Source organism: Notamacropus eugenii, chromosome 5 (genome assembly GCF_028372415.1).
Source record: "Notamacropus eugenii isolate mMacEug1 chromosome 5, mMacEug1.pri_v2, whole genome shotgun sequence".
NCBI lineage: Eukaryota > Metazoa > Chordata > Mammalia > Diprotodontia > Macropodidae > Notamacropus > Notamacropus eugenii.
The window spans coordinates 224311093-224322069 of record NC_092876.1 but is presented as its reverse complement, the minus strand read 5'-3'; positions in this window follow the sequence as shown (position 1 = coordinate 224322069).

Below are 10977 nucleotides of genomic sequence, written 5' to 3'. Positions count from 1 at the left end.
TGACAGGCTCCATGTGACTCAGACTTCCATGTGACCTAGGCAGGCTACATGGGCCTGTTAATGAACAGGAAAGATCTTCCCATTTAAATTATTATAAAACCCACCTGCCCTTTTGTTTGGCAGTTGGCAGAGATGGCTGACTTTTTCTCCATAGGAGTTTCTTCCCCAAATGATGGTTTTAAGGGCTAGGCTGGGAGTGGGTCTGGTGGTTTGTGGGTCTGAGAAGGAGGATCTTCTGCTTCCAAGGCTCTGGGATTCAGGGTTCTGAGCTGTCTCCATTGGAGCCTGAGAAAAGATTTTGGTCCAGATAGTAATGGTGGTGGTTTGTGTTATCTAGTATATGCTACTTCATGTTTCTCCCTCAGGATAACTGGATCCTGGTTATCCTCCATATAGAAAGATGAGACACATAACAGATAGAATGCCGGGTTTGGAGTCAGAGACATCAGGATTTAAATCTCACTTCCAACACTAGTAGGATGACAATTGATGTCACTTAAATTTTCTGAGCTTCAGTTTCCTTAATGGAGATAATAAAACCTATTGTACATGTCACATAAGATAGATATGAGTGAGATAATATACATATTATAATCAAGCACAATCAAGTGAGGTAATGTACATATTAAAAGAGTATATATAAATGATAGCTTTTAGTTTTACTTTCTGATTCCCCCCCACCATTCCCATGTGAGGTTATTTCAGCTATCAGTTCACTGAAGATTAGACTGCCTTAGACAATGTGGCTCTTGCCAGCATATTTAGATGTGATTTATTCCCTTCTCATTGCCATTATCAATATATATTCCCTGAGGGAAGTTAGGGGTTTGATCCACTATTAGGGGCCAGGGATGCCCCATCTGTGTCTTGAGTAGAGAAGATTTTTTTTGAGAAATCCAAGTTTTATATTTGTATTATAAAGCATAGGAAAGAAACCTCTTACATTATTATTTGATTAATATAGCCTGTTAGCACAGATAGTTGCTTGATGATAGAGTCAGGCAAACTTGAGGGGTTAGTCTTTAAGGCACAGCTATTCTAAGCTACTACCTAGACACACACCCAGATTAAGAGGCTATTCCTTAAACCCTTGATTTTAGGATTTATACACACAATAATTAAAGCCATTAGAATATATGAGATCATCCATGAAGTGAGTGTAATGAAAGAAAAACAGGCCCTTGGAGAGATCAAATCAGGAGGATTTCCAGACTTACAGGTAGGATGGGGTAAGGAGAGATGCTTTCAAAGAAGTACATAGAAAGGAAGGAGAACCATAGTCAGGTAGTATTGTGGAAGCCAATGGAGGGAGAGTTTAATAAAGTAGATATTATACAGTGTCAAAGGTCCTAGAAAAGTCTGACTTACTTGAGCAGAGGAAGGACATAAAAAGGTGCTCTTATGATTAGTGCATATGCTCAGTTATTCACCCAGTGTCTACTTGTTTTTACTCTCAATTCTGCATTGGGACTTTCCATGTCATCTTAGGATAATTTCATATTTTCAATTTCCTCTTGAAAAACATAAATGGGAATCAGATGATGATGGTCATAAAATCTTTAAAAGTATAAATAGTTAAAAACAAATGCTATATTGGGGGTGGAGCCAAGATGGTGGAGTAGAAGCAGGGACCTGCTAGAGCTCTCCCCTCAAATCCCTCAAAAAATCTGTAAAAAATGACTCTAGAATTTAAGCCATAAAATGACAGACTGAAGCAAATTTCTAGCCCAAGACAATTTGGAAAGTCAACAAGAAGGATCTATTGTACTGGACTGGGAGCAGAGCTCAATTTGGCATAGGCTGTGCCAGCACAGATGAAGCTGGGATAGGCCTTAGGGGACTGAATTCCTGGTAGCAGCTAAAGTTTTCAGAATTCTCAACCACAAACACCAGACAGCTTCAAAAGTCAGTGGGAAGGATCTCTCACCTGACTGAAAGGGGAGTGTGGTCAGCCCTAGATCCAATCCCAGTCCTGGCCTCAGCTCCAGTCCCAGTCCCAGGGTGGTGGCTGCCACTGCTGAAGCAGAGACTACTTCTGAAGTGCTTCACTAAACAAAGAGCTCAAAAATCAAGTAATTGACTGGGGAAAATGAGCAAATGGGTGGTGGGAAGAAGTAGATTATAGATTCTTACTTTCTCAGTGAAGAGGTATTTTTGTTACATCATTGATGATGAGGAAGATCAAAACATATAACCAGAAGACAACAAAACCAAAGTTCCTGTATTCAAAGCCTCCAAGAAAAATATGAATTTGTCTCAGGCCATGAAAGAGCTCAAAAAGGATTTTGAAAATCAAGTAGAAGAAGTAGAGGAAAAATTGGGAAGGGAAATGAGAGTGATGCAAGAAAATTATGAAAAGTGAGTCAACAGTTTGCTAAAGGCAACCCCAAAAATGCTGAAGAAAATAGCACCTTTAAAATTAGACTAACCCAAATGACAAAAGAGGTCCCAAAAGCCAAAATTGAGAAGAATGCCTTAAAAAGAAGAATGAGCCAAATGGAAAAAGAGATCCAAAAGCTCACTGACTAAAATAATTCTTTAAAAATTAGAATGGAGCAAATAGAAGGTAATGACTTTATGAGAAATGAAGAAATTATAAAGCAAAAACAAAAGAATGAAAAAAATAGAAGACAATGTGAAGTATATCACTGGAAAAACAACTGACCTAGAAAATAGATCCAGGAGAGACAATTTAAAAATCATTGGACATCTAAAAGACGTGATCAAAAAAAAGAGCCTAGACATCATCTTTCAAGAAATTATCAAGGAAAACTGCCCAGGTATTTTAGAACCAGAGAATAAAATAGAAATGGAAAGAATCCACCAATCACTTCCTGAAAGAGATCCCCAAAGGAAAACTCCTAGGGATATAATAGTCAAATTCCAAAACTCCAAGGTCAAGGAGAAAATATTACAAGCAGCCAGAAAGAAACAATTCAAGTATTGTGGAAACCTAATCAGGCTAACACAAGATTTAGCAGCTTCTGCATTAAAGGATCAGAGGGCTTGGAATATGATGTTCCAGAGGTTAAAAGAGATAGGATTAAAACCAAGAATCTCCTACCCAACAAAACTGAGTTATCATACTTCAGGGAAAAAAATGGAATTTCAATGAAATAGAGAATTTTCAAGCATTCTTGTTGAAAATATCAGAGCTGAATAGAAAATCTGACTTTCAAGTACAAGAATCAAGAGAAGCATGAAAAGCTAAAGAGGAAAGAGAAACCGTAAGGGACTTATTAAAATTGAACTGTTTACATTCCTACATGGAAAAATGGTAATTGTAACTCATGAGACCTTTCTCAGATTAGGATAGTTGAAGGGAATATATGTGTGCATGTGCATATGTGTATGGGGAAACATAGTATTTCATAACATGTCTGTTATGGAAGTCTTTTGCATGACTACACATATATAACCTATATAGAATTGCTTGCCTTCTCAATGAGGTTGGGTAGGAGAAGCGAAGGAAGAGAATGTGGAACTCAAAGCTTTAAAAATAAATGTTACAAATTGTTTTTACATGCAAATAGGTAATGGGATATAGAGATCTATCTTGCCGTACAGGAAAATAGAAAGGAAGGGGATAAGGAGGGGTCTGTGATAGAAGGGAGGGCAGACTGTAGGAAAGACTAATCAAAATACACATTGTCCTAGGGTGGGGGGAGGGGGAAATGGGGAGAAAATTTGAAATTCAAAATTATGTGGAAATGAATGTAGAAAACTGAAAATAATTTTTTTAAAAAACAAATGCTATGTTTCAGCATTTATTTTGACTATACTTATTCTTTCATTGTAGCAGAGAATATTGGAATGCACATTATAGAACATTTGTGGGGATGGGCCTGGGGAGGGGAAGACCATCCCATTGAGCATATATGTAGCTCAATCATGCTTTTTTGGCCACTTGCAGTCATTCTTGTAACTTTGAATTGAAGTACTTGTACTTTGAAATTACAAAGTAATTACTAAGTAATACACTTATTGACTTATTGGTGGCAAGACGGCCTTTGTCAAAGAGGACTAGACCAGGAAGAACAGCCTATTCAGTAGACCTTAAAAGGAGTGACTCTGTCCTCTGGTGTTCTCTCTTTTCCCATCTAGGTGTGTGAAAAAGAGCAACTCTTTTTCAGATTTTTCCCTTGAGGGTAGAAGAAGGAGAAGACATCTTATCCCAAAATCTAGATGGTAGAAGGTATAAGTACTTCCTGGGTGAATCTGAGCCTAGATGTCAGGCTGTTGCTTTTCTCTTTGGCCTTTCTTTCTTTGAGCAAAAGCAACCAAACTAATCCGCAGACATGGACTTTTGGGGAATGGTTTCCTGGGGGGTTCAGTAGCTCCCAGACTTTTCAGTCAGAGCTGTCTGGCAGCAGCAGACATTTCCTGCAGCTACACACTTGTGAGAGAAGATAATAGGAGGGTAAATTCAGGCCATTTTCTGGTATGACTGAAGGCATAGACCTTGAGGGATCTGTTTAAACAGTTGAGAGCTGAGGCGTAGGTGAAATGGCTGCTCAGCAGTCTCAATACATGTTCAGTATTTTAATGTTTTAAGTATCAGTCTCTCAGATAAGATAGGAGGAAGGTAGGAGATTTGGTTATTACTTCATTTAAATTTTTTTTGTCATCCTGTGTACAAAAATCATTTGTGTTGTAAGCATTTCTTTTGTGTGAAATGAAATAAATAAATATGACTGATCTACATTGTAAATTGAGTAACTCTTTCTCCTTTTGGAAGAGAATTGAGGCATGATCCAAAATTAAATTGTCTGAGCAATTTTTACTGGAGCATCAATGTGAGGACATGAAGAGTCAGTGAAAAAAAAAGTAGCCTCATCTCTTTAGACACTAGGCTCCCCCACTGCTAAAATTAGTCCATACCTGAGATCATTGTTGAGGACCCCAAAGAGGAAAAGGTACTTGTAGCCTCTCTGGGCTAGCACCAGTCTGTTGTTACTTCGTCAATGTAGGGAGATCACTGTAAGGAAAGCCCTTTTCCAATACGTCATCACATTCTTAGGGAATTGTTCAGGTTACTGTCCAGCCTTCATTTAACCTCTTAATGTCCCTAGATCAATCTCTGAACCTTGTTATAAGACCTAGACATCTTTTAAAAAGTATTTCTAAGTCTCAGAACACATCATCTTTGAATATTTAAGGTTCTGGTTATTGCTTTAAAGACAGATCCATTCTCATTTTAATAAAAATTGCTATGAAAACTAGATTAATTTACGCATTTCATGTTGTTGCAATCCAGATACTAAAAGCTTACTTTACAGGATTAGACAAAACAATAACACAATTTATTTAGAGGAATTAAAGGTCTAGAATTTCAAATGAAATAATGAAAATAAAAAGTAGGAATGGAGATAGCCTAGCATTACTAGATCTCAAACCCTACTGTATAGTAATAATCATCAAAACTATTTGGTAGTTTTTGAGAAATAGAAAAGTAGATCAGCGAAACAGGACAGATAAGCAAAACTGAGACACAATCAAACACAAAGGCCCAGTGTTGGATCAAGGTAAGATGAAAGACTCATGAGTTAAGGATTTCCAATTCAACTAAGGAAACTGAAAGCACTTTGGCAGAAGACAGGTTTAGGTCACCAACATTTTGTACCAAGCTCATGAAATGTCAAAGGTCTATCATTTTTTTCTAAATTGAAGAAATTAGAAGGAAATACATTTCAAATTTCTGGATAAGGAAAGAATTCCTAAACATTAAGGAGATATATGAGATCACAAAAAACAGAATAGAAAACTTTGATTATATAAAATAAAAAAAATTATTTTGCACAAAAGCATCAATGCAACTGAAATAAGAAGAGAAAAGATGCAAGGAAAAAAATCTTTGCAACAAATATCTGATAAAAGTACCATATCCAAGATATACAGGAAACTGATATAAATGCATGAAATCAAAGACAATTCCTCAATAGACAAATTATCAAAGGAAGTGAATAAAAGAAAAATGGTAAACTATCAAGATATATAAAAATTTCCAAATTATTCAAATAAGAAAAATGCAAATCAAAACAATTCTTATAATCTTCTGATGTTTAACCTTATACTTATCTATCAAATTGGCAAAAGTGTAAAAAAAAAAAAACCAAACAATAACAACAAAAATCTCCAACATTAGTTAGTGTAGAAGAGGTATGGAAAAACAGTTGCACAAATTCACTGTTGGAACTATGAATTGGTCCAAAGGGAAACAATGGAGATATGCAAGAAATATCACAAATTTGTCTGTACTCTTTATTTTAACAATCCACATTAGAGTAGATAACCAAAGGAGGTCAGATAGGTTCCATATATAGTGTATCCCAAAAATCTTACTGAAGTTTTAACCTTGTTTTAAATGGCACAATGTTTTTCGGGACACCCTATATATTACAATATCTATTGTAGTATTTTTTGTGGTAACAAAACTCTAGAAATAAAATGAGTACCCAGTTGATTCCAGAATATGAAAGTCAATAAAAATGACAAAATGTCATAAAATCAATGAACAGATATTTAGAATTGACAAATATTAGAAATTCAGAGAACTACATGAAGACTTTTGCAAAATTTTGCAAGTCAAGAAAGCAAATTCAGAAAAACAATATATATATTGGACTGGACCTGGAGCTGTGATTTCCTTGGTGGGTAGAATTCCTGATGAAGAAACCCCCTCTACTAACTCAAGTTAGAAGCAGTTCTGCAACCTACAACCTTAGAGAATTTTCTGGGGCCCTAAGAGGTTAAATGACTTGCCTGGGTTCACAGAACCATAATGTATCATAATGGAACATACCCAGGTCTTCTTACTTTGAAGACAATATGATATCTACTAAGTTTCACGAATATAAATAAAAATGAAACAACACAAGAAAAGTCAAATTAGGATTAATCACAACAATGAATCCTAATCCAGAGAACCACTGATGAAATATACTTTCTCTCTTCCATTACAAAAGTAAAAAACAACAGGTTGCAGAAGTAAATGTTATATTACTAGGTGATATGATAGGACGCCCTGAAAAATCTTGACTATGTTATAGGAGGGAGGGGGTAATATACCCAGGATAAGAACTCATTGCTGACTACTGGATGTCTTCAGAAAAGTTTTCTAATTCAGAGATTATTTGTTTTTCTAAGCCTCTCCTCCCATTAATTGATTTATCTGGACATAACGAAGACTGGTTTTATAGACACGGAAGAGGAAACTAATTTTTTCACCATCCATTTCATGCTTTTCTGCTAACAGATTTATAAACAATTACATACCACCGTTGGTAAGCTTAGTTCTTAAAGATTCTCTCTGCCTTGAAGTGCATTTAAAATACATTAATGGAAAGAGAGTAGTGGGGAAATGACATCTTGTCCCTATTTCTACATTAACAAGAAAATCAGATATCACAGTAATTCAACCATAATAAATCAAAACTCTTTTTTTGGGTGGGGGGAATAGAGTGGTCTGACTGAGACTTCAAATATAGTCAGTACTGACTCCACAGCTGTGGCCAGATTTTGTGAGGTCTGTATGAGAGAAAACATCCAGAGGCTAACCCTGTGTCTCCAGTACACAATCATAACTCCAACTTTGACAGCCAGATTTTATAGCTGTTTATTTTGGTCTATGTTAGTAATTCATACTTTGGCATAACAACCTTCATCAATGCCAAGTTGGTACACTTTTTTTTTTCTAAGCAAGATATATTTTCTTTGAACACAAGAAGTAGTTAAGAAAATTGACATTTACCTAATAGAGATGTGGTTGTTGCTAATTTGGTTCAATATACTGTTTTATTGAAAAAGAAATGAAGCACACTGGGTATTGAGCCCTTGCCATTATGGGAAGGCTGTAGGAGGCTGACATATGGAATTATGGCCTGGTTGGACTTTTCTGAAGGGTCAAAATCAGTCTGCTATACCACTGAAGGGCCAAACAGTGTTGATTCTCTAACTACCCATATTGTAGAAGTAAGACTAGATCAGGTCAAAGTGGTATTGATAGGAGAAGGAAGAGTTTCTAGCAAAGTCAGCTTCCTGTCTTTTCCATAGTATACATACTAAGAAGAAGTCATAAATTATTGCCTTAGTAATATAGGCAAAATATATCTGTGATTCTATATACAGTCTATTGCATCTACAAAAACATAGAAATAATTTGCACTCAGGTCAAATGCCTTTACAGAATATGATTCATTGCACTCTTCATGACCTCTACTGAACTTGAATTTGGAGATCTTCATCTGCGTATGAAGCTGAGTAGATTTATGGGTCTGTCAAAACCACAAAGTCCTTTGACGTCATCTCAATAGGGATTGCACTTGGTTGGTCCCAGAATATAGCAATGCTCATGCTTATGCCTACATAATAAAAAGGAAAAAAAAAGTATTTGATCAATTTAGCAAGCAATTACTTAGATGAGAAACAAATGTGTTGTAGGGGAAAAGGGATAAGACTGAAAGTCAAGAACACTGCAACTAGATTTATCATTTTGCCTCCCAAACCCATCATTCTTCAAAACTTCCGTGTTCCTACTGAGGGTATCACCTTCAAGTCATTCAGGTTTGTAAACTTAGAATCATCCTGACCTATTCTTTATTCTCCATCCTCAAGTCTAGAAGGTGATCTCTATCCCCTTCTTCTGCCTTACCCTACTGCCACCTTACTTTATGTTTGGGCTTATCACTACAATTCTAGGAGCAATGTGACCAAATGAATTAGAGTCAAAACATTTGATTTTTAATCTGCTTTTGACACTTATTCAAGTCACCCTTTCTAAGCCACAGAGGTGATAATACTCAAAAGATCTACCTTAAAGTGTTGGTTCAAATGAGATAATACAAATAAAACACTTTGCAAATCTTAAAGTGCTTTATGAATGTCAGATGTTATTAGTATCATTTCTTTGATGGATCAATTCAGGAAGAATAGTGTGACTGGTTGTGCATATAGATTTATGGAAATGGAAATGGAAAAAGACAGAGAATGAAGACAAGAGCCATACAAAGTGATTTCTGAATGACAGATACCTCTGTGTATCTTGTCATGGTTAAAGTTTCCTTTTTTCTGGGTCCCTTCTGCATTAGAATTTTCAACTGTGTAGAATAACATTTTGAAAGATAAACAGGAAAAGAATGAGAAAAGAAAAACCACAGTAATTAAAATGTATAACCTTTGCCTATATACTTAATTTTAATTCTATTAATAAATATATGCATATGAAACTTAAAATATAGCCCAAGGGATTTCAAATCCATCAAGAAAGAGAAAAAGGAGAGGAAGGAGCCGAGATGGTGGAGTAGAAAGACACACATATGCTAGCTCCAAACCCACAGCCCATAAAATTCCTGTAAAGAAGAACTCCCAACAAATTCTGGAGCAGCAGAAGCCACAGAACAATGGAGTGGAAGAGATTTCTGTTCCAGAGAGCCCTGAAAAACTGACGCGAAAGGTCCATCACGCACAGGACCTGGAGCCAAGCCCAGCCCTGCCTTGGCCACACGGCACCGAGAGGAGCAGATCTGAGCAGGCTTCAGGGATAGAATCTCCAGTGGCCACGCAGGTCCCTCTACCCATGGGTGCAAAGGTCAGTGAGAGAGTCTTTTTGGCTCCCAGAGAGGAGAGTGGGGTGTCCCCATAATTGTTGAAGGTCTCAGCATAAACCCCCTGAGGGAACTGAGCTCTGTGTGGTGGCCCTGCCCTCACCTGAGCACCTAAACTTAATCTCACACTGAATAGCAGCCCCACCCCCACCCAAAGCCCTGAGGCTGGGAAGCAGCATTTGAATCTCAGACCCCAAGCTCTGGCTGGGTGGGTCTGGAAGCAAGGTGGGTGTGGAGAGGACATGCAGAAGTCAAGTCACTGGCTGGGAAAATTCCCAGAAAAGGGAAAAAAAATAAGACCATAGAAGGTTACTTTCTTGGTGAACAGATATCTCCTCCCATCCTTTTGGATGAGGAAGAACAATGCTTACCATCAGGGAAAGACACAGAAGTCAAGGCTTCTGTATCCCAAACATCCAGAATAAATATTCAATGGGCTCAGGCCATGGAAGAGCTCGAAAAGGATTTTGAAAATCAAGTTAGAGAGGTAGAGGAAAAACTGGGAAGAGAAATGAGAGAGATGCAAGGAAAGCATGAAAAGCAGGTCAACACCTTGCTAAAGGAGACCCCAAAAAATGCTGAAGAAAATAACACCTTGAAAAATAGGCTAACTCAATTGGCAAAAGAGGTTCAAGAAGCCAATGAGGAGAAGAATGCTTTAAAATGCAGAATTAGCCAAATGGAAAAGGAGGTTCAAAAGCTCACTGAAGAAAATACTTCTTTCAAAATTAGAATGGAATAGATGGAGGCTAATGACTTTATGAGAAACTAAGAAATCACAAAACAAAACCAAAAGAATGAAAAAATGGAAGATGATGTGAAATATCTCATTGGAAAAACAACTGACCTGGAAAATAGATCCAGGAGAGACATGATCAAAAAAAGAGCCTAGAAATTATCAAGGAAAACTGCCCTGAGATTCTAGAACCAGAGGGCAAAATAAATATTCAAGGAATCCACAGAACACCGCCTGAAAGAGATCCAAAAAGAGAAACTCCTAGGAACATTGTGGCCAAATTCCAGAGTTCCCAGATCAAGGAGAAAATATTGCAAGCAGCTAGAAAGAAACAATTCAAGCATTGTGGAAATACAATCAGGATAACACAAGATCTAGCAGCTTCCACATTAAGGGATCTAAGGGCATGGAATAGGATATTCCAGAAGTCAAAGGAACTAGGACTAAAACCAAGAATCACCTACCCAGCAAAACTGAATATAATACTTCAGGGGAATAAATGGTCTTTCAATGAAATTGAGGACTTTCAAGCATTCTTGATGAAAAGACCAGAGCTGAAAAGAAAATTTGACTTTCAAACACAAGAATGGAGAGAAGTATGAAAAGGTGAACAGCAAAGAGAAGTCATAAGGGACTTTA